Source organism: Schistocerca americana, chromosome 3 (genome assembly GCF_021461395.2).
Source record: "Schistocerca americana isolate TAMUIC-IGC-003095 chromosome 3, iqSchAmer2.1, whole genome shotgun sequence".
In the NCBI taxonomy this organism is placed as follows: domain Eukaryota; kingdom Metazoa; phylum Arthropoda; class Insecta; order Orthoptera; family Acrididae; genus Schistocerca; species Schistocerca americana.
The window spans coordinates 781,129,728-781,149,556 of NC_060121.1; the positions used below are offsets into that span (position 1 = coordinate 781,129,728).

General features: G+C 39.3%; 2 protein-coding genes across 3 annotated transcripts in view; one reads left to right on the plus strand and one right to left on the minus strand.

Moving 5' to 3' along the window:
• LOC124605815 (deoxynucleoside triphosphate triphosphohydrolase SAMHD1) overlaps positions 1–19,829 on the minus strand; it is a 355,281-nt gene that overhangs the window by 220,876 nt on the left and 114,576 nt on the right. The window lies entirely within an intron of this gene.
• LOC124606400 (PDZ domain-containing protein GIPC1-like) overlaps positions 1–19,829 on the plus strand; it is a 45,765-nt gene that overhangs the window by 20,525 nt on the left and 5,411 nt on the right. The window lies entirely within an intron of this gene.

Consider the following 19,829-nt stretch of genomic DNA (forward strand, 5'->3'; position numbering starts at 1 on the left):
GGGGAATGAATGACACAGTGCATATAGAAGAGGCGGAGAGACCAGAAAACTGAAAGCACTCTGGATGAGGTCCGGTCAGGAGTGAGAGCTACAAGGACCAGAATAAACCTACTAAGACATGACAATGGTGGATCAAGCTATGTGGACTGAATATTGAGGCATTAGTTGACACAGGAAGTGAAGCATGTGCAATATCCATAGGTTATATGAACAGGTACTGAAAGCAAACATTAGCTTGCCTAGTTTCCCGGTGAGTGGAGTGAGAATTGTGAATGCATTGGGTGCAAGGAGTAAACCTATTAAAGAACAAGTGTTGATTACCTTCGAGATAGAGGGAGAAGAATACGAAGCAACATTTTTGGTGGTGGCTGGACTGAACACTTCAATTATTTTAGGAATAGATTGGTTGAATGAAGATGAAGCGATAGTGAGTTTTGATGAAGGTACTATCAAGGTCAAAGGAAGAAAGGGAGAAGAGAAGAGGTTAAAGTTTGCTGAGGGTAGTGCAATAAAAGAAGAGGAAGAATTTAAAAGGATAAGTTTGTGTTATGAAGAGGAACCACAGTAGGATACAGGGAAGAGGAACTAGAAGAAGAAGTGTTGATGTACTTTGAGGGATTAGCACGAGAGGATCGACATGAAGAGAATAAGATAAGTAAAAAGTTGGAGGAAATGACACACCTAGATGAGGAGATTAAGAGGAAATTAGCCACAGTGTTATACAGGCGTTGTAAGGTATTTTCTCAATGGCCAGGTATCATGAAAGGGGTGGAGTGTAAGCTAAAGATAAAGAACCATAAACCGTTCAATATAAAACAGTATTCCATTCCCCAGGCGAAAAGAAGAGCAGTAGATGAGGAGATACAGAGGATGATGGACCAACAGGGCCAACAGTCAATATAACAACCCCCTATTTGTTGTTGATAAGAAGGATGGAGAGGTGAGGATAGTTTTAGATGCACGGACAGTGAACAAGATCATCGAGCCGGAGCGGGACATGCCTGAGACTATAGAAGAACTGATTCAAAAATTCCGAGGAACGAAGGTACTTAGTAGTATTGACTTAACTTCCGGTTACTGGCAAATACCATTGGCCACAGAGTCCCGCCAGTATACAGCATTTACTTATGGAGGGATGTGCTATCAATTTAGAGTGTTGCCGTTTGGGCTTAATGTGTCAGTGTCTGAATTCATAAGAGCAATGGATAAGATACTGGGCGAGAAGTTACTTAAGAAAGTCACCGTTTATGTGGATGACCACTTGATAGCAAGTGAATCATGGGAAGAACATTTGGATAGGTTGGATGCAGTCTTGGAAGCTTTTGAAACTGCAGGGGTAACTGTAACCTGGACAAGTCGGAATTTGGCAAATCAAAGATAAAATTCCTGGGCCATATAATATCAGAGGAGGGTATCTATCCTGATCCTAGTAAAATGGAGGCTATTAGAAATTTTCTGACCCCCCCATAGTAAGAAGCAGTTGCGAGCGTTCTTTGGGGTTTGTGAGTTTTATAGAAAATTGTCAAGGGATCCGTACTTAACGCCCCCGGTATGAGGGAATTGACCAAGGCAAGAATGACGTGGAATTGGAGTGCAGAGTGCCAAACCGAGTTTGAGAATATCAAGGAAGCACTATGTAGTGAAGACATATTGTACCACCCAGATTTTTCCAAGGACTTTTATTTGGGAGCAGACAGCTCTGACTATGGATGGGGGATACATTTGTACCAAATGGAGAGGAGCGGAAATGGTGAGAGTGTAAGAACAATAGAGTTCGGTAGCAGGAGTTTAAATGTTTGGGAGAGGAAGTATTCGATTACTGAAAGGGAGGCATTGGCAATCGTATGGGGGTTTAAGCGATTCCGTTATTATTTGGCTGGGAGGCATGTGAAAGTGGTAACTGACCATAAGGCCCTTACATTTCTGACCACAAGCAAATTGAGGCATAGCAGACTAACTTGATGGGCCCTGGCATTACAGGACTGTGACTTCGAGATAATTTATGAACCAGAAGCAACCCACATAATACCTGATGCCTTGTCAAGATTACCAGCTGACTCGAGAGGAATGTTGGTGGACAGGCCGGAAGGAGGAGGAGTTAGAATTAACCTGATGAAAGGAGTACAGTATGAAGAATTCGTAAGAAAATTGCTAAAGAATGTGCGCAGGGAACAGAACGAGGACGAGAAATTGAGGACAATTAAAAACAAATACAGGTGTGCAGGAGAAGAAAGAATTCGCACATTTTATTATATTCGCAATGGGATACTTTATAAAAGAAACAAGGAGAGTGAGGAGAACTGGAAACTGTGTGCCTGAGCATGTGATAGAGAAATTAATTTGGTATACACACTATAGTAATGCGCATTATGGATCGAAGAAGTGTCTGGAAAAATTGAAGTCAGATTGTGCATTCAACAACATGGGAAGGCGTATACGTAAGATACTGAGTACATGTGACACTTGTCAAAAATCTAAAACGACTACAGTACAGCACAAAGGATATATGCACCCAATTGTACCAACAGCAATTAAGGACATAGTTGCAGTGGATCTCTTTGGGCCACTTCCTGCCTCACAAGGGAATTACACACAAATCTTAGTAGTGGAGGAACTGGTTTCCAAGTACATAAAATTTTACCCGTTAAAGAAAGCCACTAGTAGAGCCATCATTATCCAGTTTGAGAAAGACTATTTTCAAAAGGTGTGTATTCCTAAGCGAATTTTGAGTGATAATGGGTCACAACTTAGGTCAAAGGAGTGGACAGAGATGCTAAATGAACATAAAATAGAGCAAATTGCCATTTCTAGATACAGGCCAGCTTCCAACCCTGCAGACGAACAATGAAAGAATTGAACCGTTTATGCCGAACATACTGTCATAGGACGCATGGTTCGTGGAAAGAATATTTGGAAGAATTTGAGCGGGTCAGGAATCACCTCCCGCATGATTCTACAGGGTTTGCACCATGTGAAGTATTGCTCAATCAAGAACCCGACAGTATTTTTCGCGAGTTGCTAGTCTACCCACCAGGAAGTTCATTGACCTGGGAAAGGAAATTGGAGCTAGTGGAATTAAGTATGAAGGAGAAGGCTAGGAAAAGACAGGAAAGACACGACAAGCTAGCGAAACCGATAACTTACCGAGTGGGAGACTTAATACTAGTAAAGGTTCATGCAAAATCAAAGAAAATAAACTCTGAAATACACAAATTCAACCACGTTTATAAGGGACCATACAGGATTATAAAAACTGGTCATCCTAACATGGTGGAGTTGGAATATGCACGGACAAAGAGAGTGCATGGTAAGGAGCATGTGGAAAACATAAAAAGGTACTACTCACACGAGAACAGGGATAACCCAGATGAGGAAGTGGAATTCGATTAGGGCAAATGTCTGAAATGGGGTGTTCAAGCTCCATGATGTAGTTGAGTAAGACATGTTTGGAACATTTAGTTGTTAATTGGACATTTGAAAAAGGGGAATGTTTGTTTGCATTGTATTTTCTGATGTATTATAACTAGAACTTCATATTTCATATCGACAATTACTTGAGAATGACTGTAAAACCTGTAACAACTCAATTGTAATATAATAACTCATATGTCATGTGTTCACATAATAATTTTTGATTGTATGTTGTGTGTTACGTTCAATATGGACTGTAGAGGATTATTGCTGCTTGATGGAAAATTGTGATTTGGGCAATGCCATGATTGTGAGATGTAATAACGTTTTGTAGATTATTATTATGGAGGCAGCCCACTGCCGGAGTCGAGGGATTATTTGGTAAATTGTAATTTCATTAATTATTTACACTGTGTGTTTTGTTCAGATGTAATAATATCTAATTTCTTCGCCGATTCTTTTACGCCAGAGGCCCCAAAGAAGTTTTCTAGGGCGGGGATGTAAGGGGTCCAGAGGCCCTTACTATAACTTTGCACTTGGCACAGGTCGATAGGACGAACAATCGATTGTGACGTGTTGAGAGAGCGAGTGTCGAGATGCGCCAGTGTGGTTGGTTGGTATATGTGTGTGAAGGCCATTGTTGAAATACAGGGCTTTAACGGAGAAGGGTGTCGCCATCGTTGTGGTTAGACCCCTCTGTAATAGATTAATACCGAGAAAGTGAAGTATCATTACGAAAGTGATCAGTGACGTTACTAGTGCCGATATTTGGTTTCGCGTCTACCGCGCCGGCCTAACCTTGGATTGCAGTGTTGGATGCAGTGATGGATTAGCGTGTGACGATAAAGGAAAATGAAGAAAGCCTGTGCTGAGATTAGCCGTAATTTGATATGTATGGCGAAGGCTGTGGCTGTCTCCTTTTTTGTGTTTTGAGAAGAATATAAGTTCGTAATTAGTAAAACACCGTTGGTGTTCCTCATTACCAGACATTCAGTATTATAGTATTGAGCAGAACGAATGGGAAAGTAACAACTTCCGTGGCAGTCAATTCCGATTACCAGCCCCATTAGGTTCACGGTCATGTTAATAATAAATATTGGACTGCTATTCAATCAGATCAGGTCGGGATAGTAAATCGGAGGTGTTACATGGTCTTTTGGACATGTGATTCAGAACTAGGGTCATAGTAATTACGCAAACATGCACAGTCATTATTTCTTGTGAAAGAGTGTAGAAGGGAAATTATTTGTGATTCATAAAGTGGACTATAACTGTGCAGTTTCTCGTATTATGCTAATACAAAGCGTGTGGCATCCCGTTTAAACAAACCAATTCTAAATTTAATTATTTATACAGTACCAATTCTTTGCTAACAGTTTATTACAGCCTCACGATAAAGGATTCACGATCTACTTGCTGCTTTCTGCGCAGGGGACAACAGCTATAGGAGCTGCAGGCTCGTGAACATTTATCAGAACTTATGCATCCCACTCAGTGCGGTGGAAGGAACTAGGTTCCTCGAGTGTAATGTAATCTTAGAACACAAATGAGGTCAGTGACACGTTATCCATAGTACTACGGAGGAGGTATGAAGGGAGGAAATTAATGAGGGAAGTGATTTACCACACACACGTAAATTCCCATCTCACCTAGTATCTCGCCATCTCTTTCACCTGCCGTATATGGAATCCTTTGTGGGGAAATCTTTGAAGTCTAAGTGCTCTGGAATTTGAGGCAAGATTTTATTAGCAAGAACTGTGAACTGTAACCAACTAGAAACTATGTAAGGCTTGAGAGTCGTGTGAACTGTAGATGAACAGAGAACAACGGTAGTTAGGTTTTATCTCAAACAGTAAATTCAGTAACTAATGATCTCCTTCACAATTCTGAAGTAGCTGTGAACGATTTCACTGGGAATGTAGAGTTAACTAATAATGAAGACAGTGAAAATTCAGATTTAGTGGAAAACAATGATAATGTAAACCCAGGATGCGTAGCACTTAGGCAAAATGAAGTGACTGACTGGAATGATGTTAGAGAAAACGACTCTGACGTCGACATTACTAATGAGCCAACAGATGAGTTAAGTACAGTAAGTCATGGTACAGTATCAGCTGATACGTTGCCAACTCAGGATGATAATCAGGATATAAGGTCTATGCTACAACTTTTCGAGAACAAGAAGTAGCAAGGAAAGAAAATAAAGTGGATATAAATAAGTTAAGGTAGAAACAGCAAAACTTAACGCTAAGTTCCACGATTGCCCAAACTTCTAAAATAAAACTGATGGATGTTCCAAGAAAATAGATCATGAAACAAAACAATGGAATAAAAAATTAGAAGTTTGTAAGTCAGTAATACGAGGGTCGTCCACAAAGTAAGTTCCGTTTCTATTTCTATCCGCGGCAGAGCTACGATCGCACTTCCGAGCATGGGCGGCAGTTACTCTGACTCAAGGAGAAGACACGGACGCCATTTTCAGATCGCTGCTGCCAACGTGTGCTTTGTAGTGCGTCTTTATAATGTCAGCTGTTATTGAAAAGGCCGCCGCATGTGAAATTAGATCTGTGATTCGTTTTCTAACCAAAGGAAACTCATCTGCAAATCTGCGAGGTTTACGGACAAAATGCTATGAGTGATTCAATGGTTAGAAGATTGATCAGCCTGTTCAATGAATGACGTGATCAAGTGCACGATGAAGAATGAAGTGGACGCCCGTCTGTGGTTACTGATGAACTGGTTCACACAATTGAAGAGAAGATTAAGCACAACCGTAAGTTTAAACTTGGTGCCCTTACTATGGAAGTTCCGCAAATCTCACGATCACAAATTCACGAAACTGTTACTGAAAAACTGAAATTTCGAAAACTTAAATTTCGAAAACTTAAATTTCGAAAACTTAAATTTCGAAAACTTAAATTTCGAAAACTTAAATTTCGAAAACTTAAATTTCGAAAACTTAAATTTCGAAAACTTAAATTTCGAAAACTTAAATTTCGAAAACTTAAATTTCGAAAACTTAAATTTCGAAAACTTAAATTTCGAAAACTTAAATTTCGAAAACTTAAATTTCGAAAACTTAAATTTCGAAAACTTTGCTCACGTTGGGTACCCAAAATTCTTGCTGAACAACACAAAAAACAACGGATGGGCAGTGCACTTCAGTTTTTGACACGCTACAATGAAGAAGGCGACGGTTTTCTTTCTCTGACAGTCACGGGGGATGAAACTTGGGTATCGTAGACACACCTGAAACAAAACGGCAATCAATGGAATGGAGGCACACTTCACTTCATCCCCAATGAAGGTTAAGCTTAAGCAAATCTTGACACCTCGAAAAGTCATGTGCACCGTTTTTTGGGACAGAAATGGCATATTGCTGATTGCTTTCTTACCACGAGGTCAAACAATTGATGCTAACGGTTACTGAGAGACAATTAAGAAATTGCGTCGCGCAATACAGAACAAGCGCCGAGGACTACGGTGAAAAGGTGTTTTTTTTCCACGACAATGCCCGACCTCACACGGCGAATGTGACCAAACAGCTTTTACGGGAATTTCACTGGGACGAGTTTGGTCATCGTCCGTACAGCCCGGACCTCGCTCCCATAGACTTTCATCTCTTTTTACATCTAAAATCTGTCCTTGGTGGCCGGCCGGAGTGGCCGTGCGATTCTAAGCGCTACAGTCTGGAGCCGAGCGACTGCTACGGTCGCAGATTCGAATCCTGCCTCGGGCATGGATGTGTGTGATGTCCTTAGGTTTGTTAGGTTTAATTAGTTCTAAGTTCTAGGCGACTAATGACCTCAGAAGTTAAGTCGCATAGTGCTCAGAGCCATTTGTCCTTGGTGGTCAACACTTCAACGATGATGACGAGCTGAAGGAACATGTTACCACGTTGTTGAATACACAGGCGGCAACCTTCGTTTTATATCCTACGTTCTGCGCAGTGCGGGTCAATAATAGCTGTTTAGTGTGACTTTCGTACTACGTATGGTGTGGTTCATCCTGCAGCACAGAGCATTAGACGATGACAGGAACAATTCCAAGAAACACGTTTGTGTACAGGTAAATTGCCGGGCCGTTCCAGAGTGTCTTCACAGACGTCGAACATGTCCGCCACAGATTTCACAAGGAATCCGCAGAAATCCGTTCGCCGTACAGCTCGATAGCTCAACATGCCCCCTATTTCCATCTGGCGTGTGTTGCGTCGACGTTTACGCATGAAACCACACAAAATTCAGCTACTGCAAGCTCTCGTGAAGGTGACCGACGACAAGGTGTGGAGTTCTGAAATTTCGTTCTTGGCAAGATGAAGGATGACACTTGCCTTCCACACTTAGTGTTTAGTGACGATGCAACATTCCATTTAAATGGAAAGTTGAACCGTCATAATATGATAATATGGGATACGGAACAGCCACACGAAGTTGTACAACAAGAGAGGGACTCTCCAAAATTTAACACGTTTTGTGCAGTTTCACAGGAAAAGGTGTATGGTCTATTTTTCTTTGCCGAGAACAGTTACAGGCAGCACATACCTCGATATGCTTGAGAACTTTCTTTTCCCACAGTTGGAGACTGATTCGAACGACGTCATTTACCAACAGGATGGGGTATCGCCACACTGGCGTCTGGAAGTGCTGGAATTTTTAAATCAAAGGATTACTGAATGATGGATCGGTCGCACTGTGTGTTCCTCCGTTACCAACAACAGTGAATGAACTGAGACAACAGCAGCTGTGGAAGCAGTAACTCAAGACATGTTGGCTGCAGTGTGGGAACAATCTGAATGCCGCACTGACATGCCGTGCAATTCAAGGGTGGCATATTGAATACCTATGAAAAGGCGTGGAAGAAAAAACTGAGTCTCCCATTCATCAAAAAACAAAATTCACTGTATATGTTTATTAGTTTCAGAAATATAGACGTGCCAAATCTGAGGATTCTTTTTGATACACCCTGTACTGAGTCGTCATATTTCACATGTAGAATTCTCTTGTAAAGGCAACACAGGTGCGATTCAGGGTAAACGGAGAGAAACAAAGAATAAGTAATACCTCAGGTGCAAGACAAAATAGAAAATGAAGTTAAACAAAAAGTCGAAATTTGGCGTGAACAAGAAAAAAAGGTATTGCCCATGTAAGTGATGCAGCAGTACTAATGCGTATACATTCCATCACTTCTCTAGTGAGGAAACTATACATCCAGTAGCCTTCATTAGACAGTCCGAGGGAGTCATTTCTGAAAACACAACAGAATAACAAAAAATCAAATTTGTGGCCAGTAGAATAGGAGAAGCAGTATCATGGAGAACAGGGGTCAGGAACACAAGCAAAACATAAAGAATTTATTCACGCATTATTGAATCAATACAGGTCTTGTAGCATACAAAACAGAACGAGAGGTGACGTAATTGTGGACAGAAGGTTAGATGGTGAAAAAGTCATTATACTACAAATCACTAGAAGTAAGTTATTAGAAGGTCCTGTACCGAATGGCGTCAAGACATCAATAAACACAGACTTCACAGCCAGCTTCTGTCAGAGGCCACAAGCAAAAAATGGTCAAAGGTATACCGGTACTGTATTCTATAGGAGACAAAGCTATCAGTTCAGTTCTAAGCAGCATCATATGGGGTAGATTACGCGGTCGAATTTCAGGAATAAGTCGAATGAAGTGCCTACCACGGAAATACCGCCACACCAATGAGATGAAATGATAATCACTGTCATGAAAAAATATTACAACTATTGAACCTCAGGGAGCAATAACGTTCTTTGTATTGCTATTTTCTTTTCCTGCTGTTAGTTCTTCCCCTTCTTTCATTCAGAACTATATTGGTCTTTTTTAACGTTCTTCACTATCAAGGTTAAGATGAGAAAATTATCTCACATTGAATGCGTCAACAAAGAAACAAGCTATAACAGAAACATAGTAACCAACTGCAAAACACAGGTGAAAAACAGACATTTGACAGAATACATGTGGACAAGGCCAGCGGCGGATTTACATATAGGCCCAATAGGTACGGGAGGCTCCGTAAGGGAGAGGGCGACATTTTTTGCTCTGTACTCATTTTAACCTCTTACGTTTTAAAATAACTGCGCTTACAAACTACAAAATTTTTAATATTGTTAAACTAATTGCTAGTTTAAATAAGCCTTAACAAACGAAATTTGACAATACAAGCTGGAAATACAGGGTTTACGTAAAGTCCGGGAACACTTTCGATTATTTATTGCATAAGAACCAAACATTGTACACATATCATACATATGACATTTATAAGAGAAACCCTGGAAGGTTTTTTTTTCATGTACACCGCCACAGCGTAGTTTGGTAATTTACCGATAGTCAGCGCTAGTTGCAAACATAGCGAGTTCAGGTGCGGAGCGAGCTTTCTGTGTGTTGGGGTTCGACAAAAATAAGTGTGCTACAGCTGTTCAGCGGATGTTTAGAACCAAGTACGGCAAGAATCCCCCAAAAAGGGAGGCCATTTACCACTGGCGCAACACATTCGTTACGACGTGTTGCTTGTGCCCGGCAAAGAGAAGCGGACGTCCCAGTGTGAGTGAAGTGAATGTGGATGTGGAGCGCGTACGAGGGACATCCATAAGAAGTCCAAAGAAATCGGTGCGTCATGCATCCCGTGAACTCTAAATGGCTCAAATGACAGTGTGAGAAGCCCTGCGACAGAAGCTGTCTATGAAACCATTCAAATTGGAGCTAGTGCAAAAGCTCAAAGACGAGCATAAAGACAAACGTTTTGAGTTTTGTTCGCAGTTGCAAAAATTGAATGAGTATGGGGGATGGCATTGTTGATCGCCTAATTTTTTGCGACGAAGCCACTTTTCCAGTAATGGGAAAGTGGACAGGCATAATTGTCGAATCTGGGGTACAAAGCATCCACACGAATGGATTGAATTTGAGCGTGATTCCCCAAAGGTACATGTTTTTGTGCCTTGTCAGGTCGAAAACTGTACGGGCCATTATTCTTCGCCGAGAGTACTGTCACTGGAAATTTCTACTTGGACATGTTGCAGCAAAGGCTGATGCTTCAAATGCAATCGGACTCTCCGTTCATCTTTCAGCAGGAAGGGGCTCCACCTCATTTACATCGTGAAGTTCGTGGGTACCTGCCGCATCGATGGAATCGACCGTGCTACAGAAGGGGACAGCTGTTTCATGAAATGGCCTCCCCGATCACCAGATTTCACTCCATGTTACTTTTTTCTGTGGGGACACATTAAAGATCTGGTGTATGTACCACCTCTACCATGTGATGTAGCAGAGCTCCGGGTGAGAATACGGCGACTGCCACAGTCTACGATGCCATGCTGGGACGGGTATGGCAAGAATTCGATTACCCTATTGACTTCTGCCTGATCGCTCATGGTTCGCATACCGAATATTTGTAAAAAAAAAAAAAAAATATTTCAGAGTTTCTCTTCAAAATACAATCTGTATGACATCTGTACAATGTTTAGTTCTTGTGCAATAAATAATTGAAAGTGCTCCCTTACTTCATGTACACCCTGTCTACATAGTTTACTTGGTGACGGAATGGAATTTTAACATTGGGTATCATCTTCATGACTGTTCAAAATATTTTGAAGTAAGCTGTCAGGACAGCAATCTACAATTCAATGTTTGAAACATTATTATTCCGAGAATGTTGTCGGCTTCTACATTACCGTACCATATTTTCCTCGTGAAAATACCGGGCCCCCTCAAAAGCTGTGATAAACTTATCAGCAGTTTCTTAAATACTGTAACGTGTGGGTCTCAGTATGTAAAACCCGACTCTACTTAAATTTCTTGTGGACATTACGGAAAGTATCAAGTCAACCCTCCATTACCGAATTAATGTGAAAGCTCTGTGGCCTTCAATATCTGAGCTTTGATTTAATGACACCTGTTTAACAAAATACGATGATACTGAGAATGTTTTACATTTTTAAACACGTGTTTATACGAAAAGAACATAAGCAGAATATCTAAAAATGTGTGAAACACACAACAGACTAAAAATTTTATTTATTTACTTGCTGCTTTTGGTGAGAAAAGAGGAAGAATCCAGCTTTCGTTTGTCTTATTTATTGTGCTGCAGCCTGCACGATATCAAAGTTTCCACTCTGTGCAATCGGATAGTACGTGGCATTGCAAATTTTATATTAACTTCTTAACTAAGCTTTTTTTTCTTCGACGAAAGGTTATTTTTATTTTATGTTGGAAGAAAAGGTGCATTTGCGTGTAGACGTATCAGCAGTGTTCACACAAATGACAACACATCACATCAACTGCTAACAAGTCTACTTAAGCTTTGTAGTCTGTCTTCTCTGCCCACAGAAACCGCTAATATGTTGAATAAGTGGGGTAAATTGAAATTCAATTATTCGGCATTGTTCTTTCATAGCACAGTTACGGCGAGTAATCCGAGATGGCCAGTTCTTCGATCCGTGTTTAAAGTAAAAAGCTTTGTTCACACGTGCGCTGTAGTACGATTGGAACTGGATACAGCCTTTCTTTCTTTACTTTTACCGTTTTTTTCTTTTGTTTTGACTGTTGGTTGAAAATTTTGTGAGTGCCTTAACACGAATAACAGTGAAAAAAAGCAAACGTGCAAAATTAAGCGGGGCGGGCATTTCGGAAATTATCGAAGGAAAGGTGAGAACGAGAAGCCAATGTTCTAAAAACGCTTGGCGGAGTAGGTAAATTTTTCGCAAAAAATGTTGCTGGTTCGACTTCGAATTCAAGCAGTACGGATGATATTTCTGTCACTGCAGCTGTTGTAAAAGAAGTACATACAGACGAAACCAAAGTAAAAATGAAGAAAAGCAAACTGTTCCTGATTTTTTTGAGTTTCAGAAAAATTAAGTGTCGAGTCAGACATTACAAAAAGAAATATGCTCGTTAGTGATGATCCTGCAGAATGGTGTGTCAATGAATCAACAATCGACATTCTCTTACAGCGTGGCATTAATCAAAATTTTAACGGCGATTTTTTTAATTCAAGAAGATCAATAGGCCATACAACCAGATATTTGAACAAAAATATACTCTACCATAAACTTATAAATGGTGAATCAACTTTGCGTGATTTTCTAGCATACTCCTGTAGCACATGTGCTGTTTTTTGTGCACCATGTAAATTGTTCGGAGGTAAGGCCGCGATTGCTGCTAATGGTATTGCAGATTGGAAAAATATTTCTAATATTTTATCTCCTCATGAGAATTCACTTGAACACAAAAATTCTGAGTTATCACTCTTAACAAGAAAAAGTCACTTGGGACAATAGATAACCATTTCAAAGCATTTGTTGGGATAGAAAAAATGTACTGGCATTGTGTGTTGAAAAGGGTGTTTGCAGTAGTGAAGAAGCTAACAAGTCGTGGACTTCCCCTACGTGGACACGTTGAAAGATTCCATTCATTACATAATAGTCAGTTTATGATGTCTAACTTTTAGCCTAGTTTTGCCCTTTTCTCGCAGAGCACACTGAATGATATGGAAATCCTGGGCAAGGAAAAAAAGCTATCTTTCTTCAACAATCTGTAATGAAATAATAAGAGCTTCTTTCTGAACGAATAAAAAGAATTACCATAAGTGAAATAAAACAGACCAAATATTTATCTATAATAGTAGATCCTACAGCAGACACTTCACATATTGATCAATTATCTTTCATATTAATATATGTGAACGAGAATGGTGAACCTGTTGAACGCTTCCTTCTGATTTTGCCAAACCCGGGACACGAGCCCGAGAACTTACCTGAGGCCGTACAAAAAGTCCTGTCTACAAATTCCATTGATATTACTGATTGTAGAGGCCAGTCATATGATAATGCAAGCAATATATCACGAACCTACACTAGTTTTGCAGGCACGCATAAAAGAACGAAATCCGAAAGCGCATTATGTGCCTTGTACGGCACATTCTTTGAATTTAGTCGGTACTAGTGCTGCAAGCTGTTGTCGGGAACCATGTTCATTTTTCAATGTAGTGCAAAACCTTTGTAATTTTTTCTCTGTTTCTACACGCCGCTGGGATAAACTTCTTTCTTTCATGAAACCAGGAAGCAAATCGGTAAAAAGTTTATCAATAACACGTTGGTCAGTAAGAGAGGAAGCATGTGTAAGTCTGTATGAAAACTGGGAGGGCGTTATCAATGCCCTCACACATATTGCCAATAATACGCTTGAAAAACCACTTGTGCGAAAAGAGGCTTCAGCTTTATTGAATCGACTCAGCAGACTATAAACATCATTCATGATGACAGTTTGGAAGGACATATTCCAGAGATTTAATAGTGTAAATCTGAAATTGCAAAATGTAAATATTGGTACTAAAATAGTGCATGAATCATGTGAATCACTTCTAGGATTTATTGCATCTATTCGTGGAATGTTCGACTATTATGAAAATAAATCCATGGAGAATGTGACTGATATAGACTATGAATGCACCTACAAAACATCACGAAAACGCAAACTTCATGACGACGAACAATCGGACTCTGAAGAAGTTACACTCTTAAGCTTTTCTGACTGGAAGGAAAAAATTTAGAGTCGATGCATTTCTCCCAGTATTCGATGATAACATGTACGCCGAATTAGTTAGGCGGAAGAAAAGCTATAGAACACTCTTCGACTCCTTCACAGTTATCAATAACCTTAAGAACAGTTGACCTGACGATATTACTGAACGTGCAGCAAAGCTCCAAGCATCATATGACAGATTTAGAGCCTTCCTCCCCTAGTGAATGTGTACATTTCACGGAACTTTCGAAATCTTATGATATTAGTGATATACCAGTCGAATTGAGTAAATTTTTACGAAAAGAGAGGTTACAGTCCGTGTTTCCGAATGTTGACATTGCTCTTAGAATATTTCTATGTATGGCACTTACAAATTGTTCAGCACAGCGCTCGTTTTCGGCTCTTAAAAGACTGAAATCGTACCCACGTTCTACGTTGTCTGAGGAGAGATAGAGCTCCTAGTCCATTCTTCACATCGAAGCCGCCCTCATAACTGATAACCGCCTGAACTATGAAAATTACCACCAACGAGTTTTCTGCCTCAAAGCGCGCGCGCGTGTGTGTGTGTGTGTGTGTGTGTGTGTGTGTGTGTGTGTGTGTGTGTGTGTGTGTGTGTGTTATGCTTGAAGCAAGATTCTAAAAGATTTTCTCAATGTATCTGTGAATCGCAATTGTAAGCTTTGGTATGTAAGATTTAAAGAGCATATCAAGAGACGCAGGACAGCGGCGTGAGTAATTACCGAAGCGGGTCAGTAGTAAGATAGTGCGAGCAAATACAGAGCTCTTACGAATGGGAAGGGCATTTCCCCGGCCATATGTAAACAGTAGATACAGCTGCGATCGAAACAAAAACAAAGATCAACCACTCACGTGGTGGGATGTAAACATTGGCATTGTTTATTAACAGCCAAAATAAAAAAAAACATTACATTATATTTATTTATATTGTTACAGTGTAAGAAAATGTTTATTTAACAGCTGGTTAAACTAATTAGGGGGATTACGCTGGGGATGGAGATGGGAGAATGGACTGACAGTTGAACTCAAAACCAGTTGGGAAGGTTTGGAGTTTTACAGCGTAAGACCACATCATGGACAACAGAATTACCAATACGGTCTGCTGTTGTGGGCTGGTTGTGTATGTTCTAGTAAAAATGGTGAGTGTACTAATTTTCCATTTCCACGTATTTGTGAAATGTATAGGTGTTGTGTTTGTTGTATTTGTAACCATGTGAAATGGTCGTCTTTGTAACGCATTCAATCGTATGTAAGTGCCGACAATAGTGAGGAAAAATGTAAGGAACGGCATGATGATTGCATCTGAAGATGCAAATGCTTCATCGAACTGAAAGGACGACAATGCGCAGATAGTAGTTGTGTGACATATAACTTCTTATAGCAAATATATGGTCAATTTAATGGACGGCAATGGGCCGATAGTAGTGGTATAGCGATTTAACTTCACAAGAAATATTTTGTTGAATTTAATGGACGGCAATGCACCGATTGTAGCTTAACAGCAGTGTATAATTTTGTGATTGAAACTTGGTAGGAGATAATGGACTGCTATAGAGTATTCTAGCAGAAATGATAAATTGTAAGTCAACAAAATACTAACAACATAAAGGTGCCGATTAATGCTACTTTAAAAATCTTTATTATTATAAGAACAATATAATTGCTATAGAAAGTGTAACTAAAGATTAACGATTTCGGGATATAAGGTTATATACGAATTTATTGTGGGTAATTGCTAGTTTTTAATCACAAAATAATTAAATTATATAAATTAATAATTTGAGAATGAAAAATATATAACAGATTAAAGTTTTGAAAAATAATAACGAATGCCGAGTATAGTGCAATGGTATGGCTCTTGACAGGGAACTGAAAAGTTTATAAAAAAATGAGTAAAAATTTGCTTAATTGCAAAACTGATTGTTGTCTACGAGAACATCCTAATGTTTAGAAATCTATGAAAGAAGTGGACGTGTAATATTTCTGGCTTTGCAGCTAAGAAGCTCTTCTTAGAGCAGTTGAGAAGGCAGCAGTTGGAAGATGACGTAATGTGATGTGTAGGGCTGTGCAAACGATACTCATGTTCGAACTGGCTCGAGATTTCCCAATACGCCGCAGCGTTCGATACGGTATCCAGCTTGTTAGAACAATCACGTGACATTTGACTCACGTAGCGAGAGTGCAAGGGATACGCAATACGAATATGTTTTCCTCCAAAAAACTATTGCTTGACTGAACCCAATATAATATTTTATTTTGTAGGGAACATTCATATTTTTCTCTTTGATGAGTTATATGTTTGGTAGTTTGTGTTTTCTCCTTTATCTTCGTTATGTATATCACTGAATAAATGGTCTCTCAAAATGTGTGTTCCTGACAATATGGTGTATTGTGTATTTGATTAAAAGGTTAACTTTATAGTCTCAGAGGACTAATTAGAGTCAATAACTAATAGGTTATGGGCCCAGGAGAGATTATTGAACTTTCCATAACAAAGAAATAAACTGATAAATCAAGGTTACATAATTTTCGCGCGTGTTAAACGTGTTGCTATTTTTTTTTTTGCAGAGAAACTTTCAAGATTTATTTGTTTAACTATCTGAACGTATTCAAGATGGCTTTGGGTGGACAATCACTGTTTAATTTTGAAAAGTAGACCGGTATGACAAACTACAACGACTGGAAATTCACGATGGATATGTACCTGAAACATGAGGGACTATGGGACACAATTGCTGGCACTGACGAAGATGAGAAAAATGCACAGAAAGCATTATCGAAATTATGTTTATCTGTAAATTCATCTGTGTATCCAAAACTTCGAGGAGCAACGACTGCTAAATAAGCACGGAAAAATTTACAATCTGCATTTGAAGATAAGAGTTTATCTAGTTATATTCGGCTGTTACAATTCTTAATGAATGTACGATTGGCTTCTGAGAAAAATATGGAGGCGTATTTGTCGAAAATTACGTTACTTGCTCAACAAATTCGAAGCATTGGTAAGTACATGGACGATGATTTCGTAGTTGCAATTACGTTAAGTAGACTTCCAGCAGATTTCCAACCCTTGATTATGGCAATTAAGAATTCTGGTGTCAAGATTACTAGTGATTTAGTTAAGTCAGCGGTTAATCCAAGAATCGACGAAACGTCAGTTTGCATCCAGAAATGAGACCATAGACTCGGCGCTGGCAGCTAGTAAGCAGGAAAGTAAACACCAGAAAACGAATATCCAACGTAATGTGCGAAATATCAAGCCTTTTAAGCGTAATAAATGTCAAAAACGTGGTCACAAGGCGAATGAGTGTAGAACAAAGAAGAAACCAAATAAATTTTCAAATTCTGCGAATGCAGTGAGAACTGAAAACGAAACTGTGTTAATGGCTCTAACTGCATCTTCGCCTCATAGTAACGGCTGGTATGTGGATTTCGGGTGTTCAAGACACATGACGAATCAAAGAGACTCGTTCAAAGCTTTCCTCTCGACCACAGCTGCTAAAGTGACAGCAGCAGACAACAGCAATCTTCAGGCTATTGGAGAAGGCGATGTTCATCTTCGAGTTACTTGAGACGACAAGAATAAACAGATAACTGCTGATGATGATGTGTATGTTCCAAGCCTTGCTTACAACCTACTGTCGGTTAGTCAGATGACAAGACGTGGATTGTGTGTATTGTTTGACAATGTGGAGTGCGGTGTATACAAGAAAAGTGATGTAATTGTTTCTGGAACACCAGTAGCAACTGCAACTCAAATGGTATGTATCGATTAGATGAAGTGCATCATTACGCAAATGTTGTAGAAATTGACAGTTATGAATTGTGGCATTGAAGATTGGGACATTCGAATCGTGTAAGCATGCATTTATTAAAAGAAAAAATGGCTGATGGACTGAACTGGACGAACGTCAATTTAGATCCGTGTATTCCCTGCATAAAAGGTAAACAGTCACGACAACCTTTTCCTAAAACATCAAGTAGAAGAGCAAAATATCTACTTGACATTGTGCATTCTGCTGTTTGTGGACCAATGAGCATGGCTTCGTGGGGGAGGATCACGATATCTTCTCATTTTTACGGATGATCTGTCAAGAAAATCTTTTGGTTATATGCTAAAATCAACAGAAGAAGTTTGTGACACATTCATCGAATTCAAAGCACAAGTAGAAAATGAAACTGGTCGAAAAATCAAAATACTTCGAACAGACAATGGAAAAGAGTTCGTCAATCGGGGCATGAATTTATTTTTAAAGGCGAATAGAATTCAACATGAAACAACAACTCCTTACACGCCAGAACAGAATGGTGTTGCAGAACGCTTAAATCGGACAATCATTGAGAAAGCAAGATCAATGTTAACAGATGCAGGTCTAAGTAGACAATTTTGGGCTGAAGCTGTAAAGACAGCAAATTATTTAAAGAATCGATCTCCAACATAAGCTGTTAAGAATGTCACTCCTGAGGAATTATGGAATAGTCGTCGGATAAATCTGAGTCATTTACGAATCTTTGGATGTCGAGCATTTGTACATATACCAAAAGAAAAAAGGACGAAATTAGAAGACAAATCTAAGGAACTTATCTTTGTTGGATATTGCGAAGATTCTAAAGCATATCGTCTGATTGATCCAAATTCACCAAAGACAATTGCGAAAGCCCGTGATGTGCAATTGACGATAATAGTATGAAATGACAACCTGCTGAAGTTGACAGAAATGCAGTTTATCTTGAATTAGCACAAAGTGACACAGAGAAAACAGTAAATAGCAACGTACATAGACACACGGAAGTTGCGCAGCCAGAAATGCAACCAGAGATTAGAAAATCATCACGTGGAAGAAAACCAAATACTAAATACTTTAATTATGATTTTGCTTGTCTTGCTTGTATTTCTGAACCAAATTCGTATGAAGAAGCAATGAATTGTGATGACTGTGAAAAATGGAAGGAAGCCTTAGATAATGAATTTACATCTTTACTTGAAAATGAAACACGGATTTTGACTGATTTACCACCAGGCAGGAAGGTAATTAATTCGAAATGGGTGTTCAAGATGAAAGAAACGCCAAATGATGAAATTGAACGTTATAAGGCTCATCCTGTAGCGAAAGGTTATTCCCAAATACCAGGAATAGACTTTGATGAAACGTTCTCGCCTGTTGTTCGTCGTTCTTCACTTCGCATCCTGTTAGCTGTATCAGATGAATTTGATCTTGACACTGAACATATGAATGTTCAAACTGCATTCCTATACGGTGATCTCGATGAAGAAGTTTACATTCGTCAACCTGAAGGCTACCTGAAGAAGGGGGAGGAGATGAAGGTTTGCAAGCTGAAGAAGGCAATTTATGGTCTAAAACAGGCGTCACGCGTTTGGAATATGAAATTAGATGTGACATTATATAAAATGAACCTAAAGAAGTCAGAATATGATTCTTGCATTTACTTCAGAATTGAGACACAAAATATACTCATTATAGCTTTTTATGTAGACGACTCGATCATTTTCTCTAATAGAAATAATAGGTGGAAGAAAGAATTGAAGAAAGGATTAATAATTCAGTTTATGATGAGAGATCTTGGTGAACTTAGTTGGTGTCTTGGCATGAGAATAAAACGAAACAGGAAACAAGGGACGATTAGTATTGATCAAAGCAAATATGCAGCAAACATACTCAAGAAATTTGGTATGGAACGTTGTTATCCGGTTGCATATCCATTTGAACCTGGTTCAAAGCTGCAAAAATGTGAAAATAAATTGACAGATGAGGAAAACCTTGTGTTACATCGTATTCCTTATCAGCAAGCCTTAGGATCACTACTGTATTTAGCTCAAAGCACAAGACCGGACA